The sequence below is a fragment of the Haliotis cracherodii genome, unplaced genomic scaffold (assembly GCF_022045235.1).
Source record: "Haliotis cracherodii isolate W230 unplaced genomic scaffold, xgHalCrac1.p SCAF_2, whole genome shotgun sequence".
NCBI classification, from domain to species: domain Eukaryota; kingdom Metazoa; phylum Mollusca; class Gastropoda; order Lepetellida; family Haliotidae; genus Haliotis; species Haliotis cracherodii.
Window position 1 is genome coordinate 81,371,217 of NW_027266275.1, and position 13,555 is coordinate 81,384,771.

The window sequence follows — 13,555 nt, forward strand, 5'->3', positions numbered from 1 at the left end:
CGTTTTCCAACTGCGTAGATCGATGCTCATGAAGTCAGTCGATTATTTACAGACCGCCGTCATATAGCTGGAATATTGCTGAGTGCGGCGTTAAACAATAATCAACAACACCATCAACAATAACTGATATGAAAGCATCGGGTGATCCTTAACTTATTTCTAACAGTATATAACAACATTGATTCACTCTGTTCTATATAATGGTAAACGTCTTAAACCAAAGATACGAGGACTCGCCGTTATACAACTGAAACCTTCACTGTTCATGTCGGTGTTAAACCGAATTCGCTCTCTCTTACTGGTGTCATTCCATCCCAAGTAATGTAAATATATAGAACTGCCTTTTTATGAACATCCCACTCAACAAAGAATATATAAAATATAAAACAACTGAGCATTCTACTCTTTCATCATGCTCTGATAATTAGAACATGAACTGTTAAACGTATCTGCAACACTTCCGAAAATAGACTTGTACAGAATTTAGGCCCCAAAAACCTCCGCTTGTCGTACTAAATGTATAGCTGGTCACAAGGCTGAACCGCTCGTGCAACCACAGCCGAACAACAATGTATACGTCACGCGACGATACGACGTCTAAGTCACGTGGGTAAGGAGAAAAGACACATGACGTGATTACCATCTACAATTATACCACGAATTCTGTGAAAATATGAAAACATATCAAGTGAACACTATTTTTAAAATACCCGATTCAGTTGAACACCTGAATGAGGTGTTGCCGTATTTCACGTGATTATTCACAACACAGTAAGGGGCGTGTCTGTTGCTGAGGCTATTCAATCTAATATTATACATGAACGGTCTGGTAACTTTTCTACATGTTCACTTTTTGTCAGGAATATATAAGTATGTATGGGCTCGACTGTAGCATTGGTTTCCGTGACAAATGTGGTTGCAAGCGTGCCGAAATGCTTTAGGATGTATTTTAGAGGCAAAAGAATATTAATATTGAAACGAGTGTGAAAGGTATGGTGTAAACCCCGCCCTTACGTCTGTTGTTTAAGCGCGTGAGAACAACCTATCTACACTCGTATATGAGCATGATAAACGGCGGTGGTTTCGATTGTGTTTTTTAAAATTCAAGGCTATTCAAAGTTAGATCGCTTTGCTGTCTATAACTAAATAAAGCGAGGTTCACAAGCAGAATCGTTGATGTAATACTACCTGACACTATATCATACGTGACGTGAGAATCTAAATGTAAAGTAGAAGTTCAATTACCGTATTCTCCGTATTAAGTGCCCTGTTCCAATCAGTACCCCTGACCAACTGCGAAACCTGTAGGTAAGTAATCAATATATCACCCCCGATATAAGACCGATAACTTACATGACAGCCCCTCTTTGTTTATATCACACATTTCTTTCACAGACAACAGGGGTGTATAATTGTCTAGTAACTATATGTGATCGAAATGTCATTTGAACTACCTTTATCAACAACCGCTCGATCTCTAAAAAAACCAAATGTAATGTTTTGTGTATACTTTTAATAATATCACCAAACCAGCTTCACCTAAAAAAAATGTGATCGAAATGTCATTTGAACTACCTTTATCAACAACCGCTCGATCTCTGAAAACAAATGTAATGTTTTGTGTATACTTTTAATAATATCACCAAACTAGCTTCACCTAAAACAAAAAACCCAGACCACTGAAGCTCAACATAACATGCTGCTCGCTACCAATGATAACGTCAGAATATGTTCAGGTGACTGGGTGAGTGAGTGAGGTTGGTTTACGGCGCTTTTAGCAATATTCCAGCAATATCACGGCGGGGGACACCAAAAATGGGCTTCACACATTGTACCCATGTCGGGAATCGAACCCGGGCCTTCGGCGTGACGAGCGAACGCTTTAACCACTAGGCTACCCGTCCGCCCCGAATATGTTCAAGAGCGTCGAATCCGCTTTTCTATAAGTCCGCCACAGCTAAACTGAAAAAGCGATTCATAGCTGTTCTTCAAGTCATTTATTTTCGACATTACTGAAACGTCTAATGGGCATTACTGAAACGTCTAATGGGCATTACTGAAACGTCTAATGGGCATTACTGAAACGTCTAATGGGCATTACTAATGCATGATGCAACTCGATAGTTGTGAAGTAAGTAATAGGGCGCAACACATATTTTCATTTTTAAACATTTTTCAAAGATGGACCTTAATTTGAATTTTGCACTTTGACTTTGCTCCCAAATTCTCTCAGAATACATTTCTTCAAAAACCATCTCCTCGGAACCCGCTGGAGCAATGAAGGTGAAACGTCTCATGCTTGTTCACATCAATGATGACGCCTGAATATGTTCCAGGGGTTTGAATCCGATTTCCAAGATGGCCGCCACGACATCGTGTGTCACCACAAACTGAACTTTCTATTTATGGCTAATTTTCTGCCAGTTCTGTTCTTTACATATTATTAAGTTTGACCTTCTTTTGACATTGTCTCTGTAAGCGTCTTCCTCCCTGACTATGCTGAAGTAGCCAGACTGACGGAGTGAGGTAGCCAGACTGACGGAGTGAAGTAGCCAGACTGACGGAATGAAGTAGCCAGACTGACGGAGTGAGGTAGCCAGACTGACGGAGTGAGATAGCCAGACTGACGGAGTGAAGTAGCCAGACTGACGGAGTGAGGTAGCCAGACTGACGGAGTGAAGTAGCCAGACTGACGGAATGAAGTAGCCAGACTGACGGAGTGAGGTGGCCAGACTGACGGAATGAGGTAGCCAGACTGACGGAGTGAAGTAGCCAGACTGACGGAGTGGGGTAGCCAGACTGACGGAATGAAGTAGCCAGACTGACGGAGTGAGGTAGCCAGACTGACGGAATGAGGTAGCCAGACTGACGGAGTGAAGTAGCCAGACTGACGGAGTGGGGTAGCCAGACTGACGGAGTGAAGTAGCCAGACTGACGGAGTGAAGTAGCCAGACTGACGGAGTGAGGTAGCCAGACTGACGGAATGAGGTAGCCAGACTGACGGAGTGAAGTAGCCAGACTGACGGAGTGAGGTAGCCAGACTGACGGAGTGAGGTAGCCAGACTGACGGAATGAAGTAGCCAGACTGACGGAGTGAAGTAGCCAGACTGACGGAGTGAAGTAGCCAGACTGACGGAGTGAGGTAGCCAGACTGACGGAGTGAGGTAGCCAGACTGACGGAGTGAAGTAGCCAGACTGACGGAGTGAGGTAGCCAGACTGACGGAATGAGGTAGCCAGACTGACGGAGTGGGGTAGCCAGACTGACGGAGTGAGGTAGCCAGACTGACGGAGTGAGGTAGCCAGACTGACGGAATGAGGTAGCCAGACTGACGGAGTGAAGTAGCCAGACTGACGGAGTGAAGTAGCCAGACTGACGGAGTGAGGTAGCCAGACTGACGGAGTGAGGTAGCCAGACTGACGGAATGAATATGGGATCTATATAACCTTACGCTTTCCGACTGCAAGCGTATGTCACACACGGGCCAAGTACTACAAGCTATATATAGTATAATGTGAAATTCGTTCTGCGCAGTGCCGATTGCAATGCTAAAAGTTATGTCATGACTGAGCGTCCCCTCACAGCCAGTCATGCATACCAGTACAGAGCCGAGCCCCATGACGTGTCCTCCATGCTGTCTGTGTGAACTATAGTCTTCCCACATGTAGTATATGGATGGCAGACATTAACGCGTCGATAGAGGAATTTGTCGATTAACAAATAGCAGTTGTAGTGAAATAGGTCATATGTTTGTCATCACTACAGGAAATAGGTTTAAAGGGTTAAACGTTCGGGGTGGGGTAATTTTGGAGGTGGAGGTGGTGGGCTGTGGGGTGGGGTCAATGGGGAGGTATTCTTAGCCTGTCCGTTGGGAAGGAATAATCAGGAATATGTTCATTACAGTGATTCCCCGTTTACATGGTGGTTTATTATTAAAGTTTCAGATTGCAACAAATAGGTATGGAGTGACCGATCGACCGACAGTTTATTCTAAGAAAGGCATTAGGCCCACTGAACAATTCACAATACAATTTCTATGAATTTTGCAGGACGCCATGAAAATAGTATCGATACAGTTTGTCTAGATTAAAACACATTTGGTAACAAATAGTCGGGAGTGAATTTCAAGATAGACACAATTTTTATGGATAACAACTTCTTTAATACTGTAAAAGCGACGTTTCGGTATAGATCCTTATACCGTTGTCAAGCAAGACAACTTCTAAGTAATGCCTATCAAACAAGGGAGTGAATTTGTTAATGTGGGTCATTTCTCAATCATGTTTGCACGTAGGCCCTGACAGTATTAAAGTTGATATGCAAGAATGTGGTATGCGGAAATACATGTAGGCTATTTACCTGTCCATACCCTTTCTTTACGGGCTCCATTTATTAACTGTATAATTTGATTACACCGTGTGATGAAATACGACCCACCCTTTATGAGAAGCTCTACAGCGTGAAAATATATTTTACTCAATATATATTTACAATAAAACGATACAAGTACACGTGGTCAGGGGCGTTTGGTTTTTCAAGGTAATTTTCACATAAGAACAATTCAAATAATATCAGTCACAATACCTTCAAGAAATGTGCGACCTTGCGACCTTGCCATATTGGAGTGTTAACATGAAATATTTCAATTCAACTAAAAAAATCTAAATTGATATCTTCACATTTGAATAGGGTGATTTGTAAATGATATATTTTTTAAAAGCTTTAAAAGTTAGACCTATTATGCCATGATTCATACATCTTCTTTTCTAAAGACCATCGTTGTGAAGTGTGTGTACTAAGAAAGGTTTTGTGTTCCTTTAACAGCAGAAACATTCGGACACTGATAGAAATAATGACTGACATCTTCGGCATCATGACACACTTCACAGATGGGGGTATCTACACAACTAACTTTGAATAACCATTCTCTGCCAGGGGGAATATTATAAATAATCTGGAAGTGCAATTCTTTCATCTTGTTCTGCACATGTCAGCAATGATAATCTTGGAATTAGGAGTGTTGTGAAATGTATATGGCAAACTACCTTTACTGTTATTCAAGACCTGATAACAACGTCTAGATATTTAATTCTTTTCCCCCAATTTCTGGTAGTTTATCAAAATCCCAGGCAGGATAGAACATGTATCATCCTACTGCCCTGTGGGTACATCTTGTAATCTTATTTACACCAACCTCTATATTATACTTGTTTCGTAGGTCATGTTTACTAATTACATTACCTTCGTAATAAAATATAGAATATATCCCAAACAGAAACACCACCAGTTTAACCAGCTTTCATTGTAAAGAGATTTGACATTCGCGGTAACCAAGTTATAATTCCATAATAGTTGGTTAAATATATCTCCTTCATTGTTACTAATGTTCTTCCATGATGAATTCAACAAATATTTATAAAACGACGGAACCAGTATCAGATGTTTGCTTCCATTGTAATTAATTACAATAAACAGGATAATGCCTCAACTCTATTGAAGGAGAAATCAGGAATAAGTTTCAAAAAACCTTTTGATGAAACATATTTTGAAATCCAAGCAACACATAAGGAATTACCCATATCGAAATCATTTACTGACGCTCCTCCATTTTCACTCGTGTTCATTAAAGTAGTTCTCTCTTATTAATCCAAATATAGTTAAACATATCAACATTAATTTCCGTTCTTATTGAGCATGGTACTTGCTTTAAACTACTTTGATATATTAGTATAGAACAGCCCTTTCCATTTGGAAGATCATGGAGTGTTAAACTTCTAGATGTCCATGTTTGGAAACGTTTCCTAATTTATGGATTTGTGGTCTTACATTTTCTGTGGCAAAAGTATTGTTATTTCTAAACAGTTTAAATCAGGGGCACACCCTCTATCATATACTACTTCCATACCACTAATACCCCTTCCCAATGGGCGGTTCTGAATAGGCGCCATACCTCTGCTGGAATTGATCTTGAAACCGGTCAACTTTCCAGTTTGATTATTCGAGAGCTTTTCAAACTGATTTCATATTGCGTTGGTTAATTTGGTGACATCAGCAAAATACATACCTCTATTTCTTTATTTTCCTATCCTCGTGGTATTCGACTTGTTTTCAGAGTGATATAAACTATCGATATTTTATTTTACATATGGTAGATATATGGAGAAGAAACGATGTATATCATTTCACTTGACCTCCATATTAAGAAGATGAACAAAATTCAAAATATTTTTTTTATGATATGAAAAGGTCACTAACAAAAAGTAAAAAATAACGAAAATTAAAACTCAAAAGGATGATATCATATATAGATGAAATTGAAATCCTCAATCAACTTGAAATATTCTATTGAGATCAATAGATCACAACGGGAAGAACCAACAGAGCCCGAATTTGATGATTTCTATGAAAAAATCGAAGAAAAGCTGACTGACATGCGAAAGTAAAGTTTGGAATTTGATCTAACATTGAAGGACTTGAGCGATGCATTGTGTAACAGTCACAGTAATACGTCCCCAGGGTGTGATGGTTTGTGAGTTGTATTAAGTATTTTAGGGGAAATCTAACAAGTGTGTAAATGTGGGACATTCGGTTGCAGAGGTTATACGGTAGCATTGGCATTTCAGATTCCGTGTGTTTGAGAATATGACGGCTCATATTGTGTGTCCTTTCAGACTACGTCAAGTCTTCTTTTTGTGTTTGGTTGCCGATGTTCATTAGTGAGTGAGTGAGTATTTTTTACGCCGCTTTTAGCAATATTCATGCAATATCACGGCGAGCTAACGCTTTAACCACTAGGCTACCCGACTGCCCCCCGATGTTTATGAACGAGTCGTCCAGTTGCTGAACTACCTAAAAAAATTCATCCATTTTTCTGAAATTAAACAAGATACGTTTCAGTGAAATTGTAATTATCAGTGAAATTTAAAGTGTTGAGCAAAATGTCCTTCAATGAACACTAGGTCAGTGAGTGCAGTCATTTTCACTGAGCTCCGAATCAATGCAGCAGACTGTGAACCAGCTCATTTTGAGAACAGTTCATATTTTGCTAATATCTCCCTTACAATTCAAAACTAAAGGTTGGAATTGAAGTCATTACATAACTATTCAGAAACCTAATTAAATGTTTCATAAGATTATCTTTCATATGCCTGTTTCACCAACTTAGGCACTTTTCGTACTTTTCTACACGAGAATTTAACAATGCATATGTGTAGCCTTAAGTTTAGATATATATTACAATCAGCATTTTGTAAAGATGTTTACTGAGTTTCAGTCTTAAATGTTGTGCCATTGTGTACCTACCCTGTTGCTTTTAAATAATGTGCTATATCAGCAATACAGCTTCACATCAGCATTACAGCTCCAACAATACAGCTCCAACAATACAGCTTCAAATCAGCAATACAGCTCCAACAATACAGCTTCACATCAGCAATACAGCTAAAAAAATACAGCTCCACATCAGCAATACAGCTTCACATCAGCAATACAGCTCCAACAATACAGCTCCACATCAGCAATACAGCTCCAACAATACAGCTCCACATCAGCAATACAGCTCCACATCAGCAATACAGCTTCACATCAGCAATACAACTCCGGCAATACAGCTCCACATCAGCAATACAGCTCCAACAATACAGCTCCAACAATACAGCTCCACATCAGCAATACAACTCCAGCAATACAGCTCCACATCAGCAATACAGCTCCACATCAGCAATACAGCTCCACATCAGCAATACAGCTCCACATCAGCAATACAACTCCAACAATACAACTCCAACAATACAGCTCCAACAATACAGCTCCACATCAGCAATACAGCTTCACATCAGCAATACAGCTCCAACAATACAGCTTCACATCAGCAATACAGCTCCAACAATACAGCTCCACATCAGCAATACAGTTCCACATCAGCAATACAGCTCCACATCAGCAATACAGCTCCAACAATACAGCTCCAACAATACAGCTCCACATCAGCAATAAAGCTCCACATCAGCAATACAACTCCAGCAATACAGCTCCACATCAGCAATACAGCTCCAGTAATACAACTCCAACAATACAGCTCCAACAATACAGCTCCAACAATACAGCTCCACATCAGCAATACAACTCCAGCAATACAGCTCCACATCAGCAATACAGCTCCACATCAGCAATACAGCTCCACATCAGCAATACAACTCCAGCAATACAACTCCAACAATACAGCTCCAACAATACAGCTCCACATCAGCAATACAGCTCCACATCAGCAATACAACTCCAGCAATACAGCTTCACATCAGCAATACAGCTCCACATCAGCAATACAGCTTCACATCAGCAATACAGCTGCACATCAGCAATACAACTCCAGCAATACAACTCCAACAATAAAGCTCCAACAATACAGCTCCATCAATACAGCTCCACATCAGCAATACAGCTCCACATCAGCAATACAGCTTCACATCAGCAATACAGCTTCACATCAGCAATACAACTCCAACAATACAACTCCAACAATACAGCTCCAACAATACAGCTCCACATCAGCAATACAGCTTCACATCAGCAATACAGCTCCAACAATACAGCTTCACATCAGCAATACAGCTCCAACAATACAGCTCCACATCAGCAATACAGTTCCACATCAGCAATACAGCTTCACATCAGCAATACAACTCCAGCAATACAGCTCCACATCAGCAATACAGCTCCAACAATACAGCTCCAACAATACAGCTCCACATCAGCAATAAAGCTCCACATCAGCAATACAACTCCAGCAATACAGCTCCACATCAGCAATACAGGTCCACATCAGCAATACAGCTCCAGCAATACAACTCCAACAATACAGCTCCAACAATACAGCTCCAACAATACAGCTCCACATCAGCAATACAGCTCCACATCAGCAATACAACTCCAGCAATACAGCTCCACATCAGCAATACAGCTCCACATCAGCAATACAGCTCCACATCAGCAATACAACTCCAGCAATACAACTCCAACAATACAGCTCCAACAATACAGCTCCACATCAGCAATACAGCTCCACATCAGCAATACAACTCCAGCAATACAGCTTCACATCAACAATACAGCTCCACATCAGCAATACAGCTTCACATCAGCAATACAGCTGCACATCAGCAATACAACTCCAGCAATACAACTCCAGCAATACAACTCCAACAATAAAGCTCCAACAATACAGCTCCAACAATACAGCTCCACATCAGCAATACAGCTCCACATCAGCAATACAGCTTCACATCAGCAATACAGCTTCACATCAGCAATACAACTCCAGCAATACAGCTCCAACAATACAGCTTCACATCATCAGCAATACAGCTTCACATCAGCAATACAACTCCAGCAATACAGCTCCAACAATACAGCTTTACATCAGCAATACAGCTCCACATCAGCAATACAACTCCAGCAATACAGCTCCACATCAGCAATACAGCTCCACATCAGCAATACAGCTCCACATCAGCAATACAACTCCAGCAATACAACTCCAACAATACAGCTCCACATCAGCAATACAGCTCCACATCAGCAATACAACTCCAGCAATACAGCTCCACATCAGCAATACAACTCCAGCAATACAACTCCAACAATACAGCTCCACATCAGCAATACAGCTCCACATCAGCAATACAACTCCAGCAATACAGCTTCACATCAGCAATACAGCTTCACATCAGCAATACAGCTTCACATCAGCAATACAGCTGCACATCAGCAATACAACTCCAGCAATACAACTCCAGCAATACAACTCCAACAATAAAGCTCCAACAATACAGCTCCATCAATACAGCTCCACATCAGCAATACAGTTTCACATCAGCAATACAACTCCAGCAATACAGCTCCAACAATACAGCTTCACATCATCAGCAATACAGCTTCACATCAGCAATACAACTCCAGCAATACAGCTCCAACAATACAGCTTTACATCAGCAATACAGCTCCAGCAATACAGCTCCAACAATACAGCTTCACATCAGCAATACAGCTCCAGCAATACAGCTCCAACAATACAGCTTCACATCAGCAATACAGCTTCCCTTTGCATGGGTTTGTGACGGGTGCCAGTGTGGGACAGGACATGCTCACCTTTTTGCGAACACCTGGTATCATCACTATTGGATGTAACATAATATATATAATATAAACACATGCTCAGGACATAGTCGTAATCGTACAATGGACTGTTTTTAGCAGATTTATTGAAGTTTCATTCCAAATATTTACAAGCGTGTGAACATTATTCCCGTAAGAGTTACCTCCCTTTAAAATAGTTGCGTGATACTGCACGTAGCGACATAAAATATTCGTCACTACTACAAAGTTTCATTTCACGATCTCAACAACGATTCTCAGAAACGTGAGTCAATCTGAAGTTTAAATATAGTTGTGAAACAAGGACTGCTGTTTACTCGGTAACATTTAACGTGATTCAAAGTGACTGTGATCTCAAGTTGAACTACATTTTCCAAAGCGGCAGTGCTGTTCACTCGGCGTGTATGGCTGTACAGCGCAGCGTATCCCGACACATTCGTATCATCATAATTAGGAAAGAGTCGGTCGTTTAAGCAATCCGCCAGATAGGTCCTCGATGAGGGTAGTTTCTACGTAGTCAGCTCTTCTTTAGTTACGAGTTTTAAGGAATAACGGTGATTCACTGTGACACGCCAGTAGTCTTACAATAGGTCTTCAGCAACCCATGCTTGTCTTGACCCGTGAAGATTCCGGGATAGAATAGGTCTTCAGCAACCCAAGCTTGTCGTCTTACGAGATCAGCTGGTCAGGCTCGATGACTTGGTTAATGCATGTCGTTGTATCTAATTACGTAGATCGATGCTCATGACATCAATCACTGGATTTTCTGTTTCAGGCTCGGTTTATACGGACCGTCTCATATAGCTGGACTATTGCTGAGTGCGGCGTTAAACAACAAACAGACAATCCTATCCGTTCTTATTCCGGTTGTGCGGAGTCGCCTAAATGAGTGTCCACAATATTGTTGTACTATCATCATATCCTCCATTCCGCTCGAATTTAGACGTGTAATTACTCCAAAATTTGAAGATTTACACACCACTTATTTACATTCACATTTCTAAGTTGATTTGATATTGATCTATACACCCTACATCCTCTATAAACACCGTAATCGACATATATGCTGATTTTGCTGAAAGTTAATTAATTAGTTCTATAAGGTGCTACCGGCACACTCCCCATTTGACGTGCTGGCTGCAATAGATTATGCACAAGTTTGCATGTCGTTTTATTTCATCAGATAATGTTGATGTTTAAAGGGAAGCGATTTGCGGGCAAATGTTCAGTCCTAACAAGATTGAAGTCGTTAACTTTGGTTGTCAACTAACTCCAACTTTATGATGTTATCGAAATATAATATATTTATGATCACCTGAAATACACAGAGACGATGTCTGTTTCGTTCATTGTAGATATAGTACTCAACTTTTGACAGTGATATTTTCATTTTTGTCTTGCTATAACCCCAGGTCATTACTTATAATATCTAGTATGAAGTATCCTTATCAAACGATGTGTAGTATATTATGTCAAGACTCGAGATCGGACCTGAAACAGTGGAGCATAGTCTCCCCTGTTTGTTTGTTTGTTGTTTAATGCCGCACTCAGCAATATTCCAGCTATATGAAGGCGGTCTGTAAATAATTGAGTCTTCCGGCAAGCATAGCTGCCTTTTACAGCAAGCACGGGTTGCTGAAGACCGTCCTATACGGGTCTCGATGGAAGTGTTGCTTTGGAAAATACATAACTGAAAGACAATTTGTACTGCATGTTATAAAAATCAGCAGCAGCAGGCAGCTTTGTGTGACAGGAAAGCCGAGAGCATGGGCATTTGCTGATAAATCAAGACTCAATACCTGGGATCAGAATCCACGATCATGCGATGCTTGCACAAGCTCCTTCCCAGCGCGTGACACCTTCGTTACACTCTCGGTAACATATAGTATATATAGTATAGAGAGCTCCGGGAACGTACTATCGCTGTGGGGAGCTTGGATGCTTGCATACCTAAGGGACGCAACTCTGCAGAGCCTAATGCGCCGTCTCAGAAAACGGGCCACCAATGGAATATTACATTGAAATATGTCACAGCCCTGTGGTAACATAGTTTATCATATACCTATCAATGATATGAGGTGTTTTGCATGTGCGACAGAGCCAACACGGAGACGGTCACAGGGGGCGTAATAACTAGACCCGTATTACACCCCTTGCAATGCATGAATGGGCGATCGATTTTAGCCCAGTGGTAAGAAATTGGAGTTACGTCCCTTAGTTCGTCGTCTGATAATATCTTCCTAAGAAAATGTATTGCATTCACTTGCAAATAGATACATTTTACAATTTGATGTTATTGTATATGACACTAAGAAGGTTACTATATGGCAGTTTTAATATACCCCATTTCAACCTTCGTCTCCCATATGGGCCCAATGTTGGGAATAGAGCCAGTCTTCAGTGTGACTTGCAAATACCTTAACCACCGTACCACCTCTTACATTTAAGTGAGAGTATGTGGTTTACTTGTGTATAAATGTAGAACACTGTGACAAAGCTGATATATCCAAGACCCAAACAGACACACATCTAGAGTCGTCATTCCATCAGATGTTCCTGCGTCTAAGGTTTCCTCAAACAGAATCAGTAGTGAGGTGAAATGGGGTTTTAAATTTCAAGATTATTGCACTTACAGTGTCATGCATACATGTGATTTACTCCACTTAGACACAGTATACGGAGTCCGAGCTGACCAGTCCTTGTTGTATCCCCTTTATGCCGAGTGCCAGGCAGGTCAATAAGCACCATCATTTATCATATAAACGTCTTTTGGTATCAAGCTTCAGTGAATCATACCCCAGGCCAGCCTTTCTCAACGCAGGTGCTATATCCACTGCATCTTCCCGAGGAAAGGGAATTAACTGACTTCATAAGTCCAGTTTCCACCCTTACCGAACTAGGCTGGAATTCCTGGGCTCGATCATAGTGCCGCCAGTAGCTACTACGAGTTATGTCCCTTCTAAGGCTCTCCTTTGGACCAATCAAATACCACCTCTCGCATCACTTGCATTTGCTTCAAAGCAAATGGCGGCGATCAGTCAAAACAATCTAATCGATAATCAAGATCTGAACTGTGATTAAACGGCTCTTACATCGCGAAGTGCAACAAATCACATAAGTACCTTGATTAAAAACATGAAAAGATTTGGAAAATATCTGTTGACGAGTTGGCAGTGCACATGCTTTGCAAATCCTGCAATCAACCGAAATCTGCACAACAGTTTACAAACCGGTTTTCGATTTCAATGCGCGATTTTGATTGGACTATGCATAGATTCGGAAGTTGAGCCAAAAAGTAACTCCATAATACCAGCCTAGTTCGGCAAGCCTCGAAACTGGACTTTTATAGTCAGTTATCTCCCTTGCCACAGGAAGATGTATCCACTGGATCACGAAGGCGGTCA